The following is a 3,019-nucleotide window of genomic DNA, read 5'->3' on the forward strand; positions in this document are numbered from 1 at the left end:
ATTTTGTAAACTGGAAAAAGGCTTCAAAACACAAGTTGACAATTTATTCAGGTCGAGCGAGATCAAACGGCAAGGCAAAACAGCAACAGACCCAGGCGAGGATGCAGACTTGTTCCAGGGTCATCATATAACAAGTCAACAAAAGGGTCCCACGAAAAATGACAATGATTAGTTAAACATTGTCTTTTTGAAGGCTCTCGCGGGGCGGGCCGTGGGCAGGAGGAGGGGTGTGTTTGGGTCTTCTTCTGTTGCAGATTTGGGCTGTCAAGTTCGTGTGTCACCGTTGCTGGGTCATGGTTAATGAGGCAACTGAAGTTGGAGGTTCGGTGCCTCACCGTCTGAGAGGCGCTGAGCTATTAAACTTAGAGTTCTTTTTGTTATCTGGTGTTGTGGTAGTACAGGACGTCCCGTCATTTGTTCTGGACTGTCCTGAAGAGCTGATTGCGGGATTTGGTGTTGCAGACATGGGCTTGTAGATGTCTTGCCTATCACCTGGTAGTCAGCGTCAATCTTGCTCAGTCAGCTGCATGACGCACGCGTTGGGCTTCCGTGGTCAGAAGGTGTCCTTATCTGCACGTTGTCCTAGTGCTGTAAGTTCTAATCATTCCAAGTGCAACTGTTCTTAATATCAAATATATTCTGCTTGTTTTTTTTTTTAAAACCATGATATAAATGTTATTTATTTTATATTGAGTGTGTTAGAGGAGTAGAAACGGTCAAACAGTTAAAAGGAGAAAATATGCTATTCCCTGATTGATTATATTAAGTGTGTTAGAGTAATACAAACAGTTAAACAGTAAATATGAGAAAAGATACAGTGCCTTGCAAAAGTATTCGGCCCCCTTGAATCTTGCAACCTTTCGCCACATTTCAGGCTTCAGACATAAAGATATGAAATTTAATTTTTTTGTCAAGAATCAACAACAAGTGGGACACAATCGTGAAGTGGAACAACATTTATTGGATAATTTAAACTTTTTTAACAAATAAAAAACTGAAAAGTGGGGCGTGCAATATTATTCGGCCCCTTTACTTTCAGTGCAGCAAACTCACTCCAGAAGTTCAGTGAGGATCTCTGAATGATCCAATGTTGTCCTAAATGACCGATGATGATAAATAGAATCCAAATGTGTGTAATCAAGTCTCCGTATAAATGCACCTGCTCTGTGATAGTCTGAGGGTTCTGTTTAAAGTGCAGAGAGCATTATGAAACCAAGGAACACACCAGGCAGGTCCGAGATACTGTTGTGGAGAAGTTTAAAGCCGGATTTGGATACAAAAAGATTTCCCAAGCTTTAAACATCTCAAGGAGCACTGTGCAAGCCATCATATTGAAATGGAAGGAGCATCAGACCACTGCAACTCTACCAAGACCCGGCCGTCCTTCCAAACTTTCTTCTCAAACAAGGAGAAAACTGATCAGAGATGCAGCCAAGAGGCCCATGATCACTCTGGATGAACTGCAGAGATCTACAGCTGAGGTGGGAGAGTCTGTCCATAGGACAACAATCAGTCGTACACTGCACAAATCTGGCCTTTATGGAAGAGTGGCAAGAAGAAAGCCATTTCTCAAAGATATCCATAAAAAGTCTCGTTTAAAGTTTGCCACAAGCCACCTGGGAGACACACCAAACATGTGGAAGAAGGTGCTCTGGTCAGATGAAACCAAAATTGAACTTTTTGGCCACAATGCAAAACGATATGTTTGGCGTAAAAGCAACACAGCTCATCACCCTGAACACACCATCCCCACTGTCAAACATGGTGGTGGCAGCATCATGGTTTGGGCCTGCTTTTCTTCAGCAGGGACAGGGAAGATGGTTAAAATTGACGGGAAGATGGATGCAGCCAAATACAGGAACATTCTGGAAGAAAACCTGTTGGTATCTGCACAAGACCTGAGACTGGGACGGAGATTTATCTTCCAACAGGACAATGATCCAAATCATAAAGCCAAATCTACAATGGAATGGTTAAAAAATAAACGTATCCAAGTGTTAGAATGGCCAAGTCAAAGTCCAGACCTGAATACAATCGAGAATCTGTGGAAAGAGCTGAAGACTGCTGTTCACAAACACTCTCCATCCAACCTCACTGAGCTCGAGCTGTTTTGCAAGGAAGAATGGGCAAGAATGTCAGTCTCTCGATGTGCAAAACTGATAGAAACATACCCCAAGCGACTTGCAGCTGTAATTGGAGCAAAAGGTGGCGCTACAAAGTATTAACGCAAGGGGGCCGAATAATATTGCACGCCCCACTTTTCAGTTTTTTATTTGTTAAAAAAGTTTAAATTATCCAATAAATTTTGTTCCACTTCACGATTGTGTCCCACTTGTTGTTGATTCTTGACAAAAAATTTAAATTCTATATCTTTATGTTTGAAGCCTGAAATGTGGCGAAAGGTTGCAAGGTTCAAGGGGGCCGAATACTTTTGCAAGGCACTGTACTATTCCTTCAGGATAGATAAATTTGTGCTGAGAGAAAAAAATAAAATAAAAATAAGCAGTTGCTTACAATGTTACTTATTATTTGAATATTCTTTTCACTGGATACTTTTTTACTTATTATTTTTGGGATGACTAATTTTACTTCTACTTGAGTAATATTATTTTGAAGTAACGCTACTCTTACTTAAGTGAAAATTTTGGCTACTCTACCCACCTCTGCTAGTAGACGTCCAATCCATTTGAAGTGCCACCCTCTCAGTTCAAATAATTGGACGTCTATTAATGATAAACTAATATAAAAAAAAAATAAAAGAGATTTAAAAGATTTTGTTTGTTTTGTACATAATTGATTTGTGATAACCCCACGTCGCCAGTAGATGGCGTCATGTGACAAAGGCACTCAAAAATGACAGCTCTTGACCCTCTAATCCTCAGATTAGAACACCCTAATCTGAGGTGCACGAGTGAAGAAGGTGGACTACAAGCCCCGCCCTCTTCCCCCGCCCCCTTCCCCACCTGCTCCCCTGCTGTAATTCCCCGCTAATGCGGATCACGTCCAGGACGTCCTGGTG

The sequence above is a fragment of the Corythoichthys intestinalis genome, chromosome 21, assembly GCF_030265065.1.
Source record: "Corythoichthys intestinalis isolate RoL2023-P3 chromosome 21, ASM3026506v1, whole genome shotgun sequence".
NCBI classification, from domain to species: Eukaryota; Metazoa; Chordata; class Actinopteri; order Syngnathiformes; family Syngnathidae; genus Corythoichthys; species Corythoichthys intestinalis.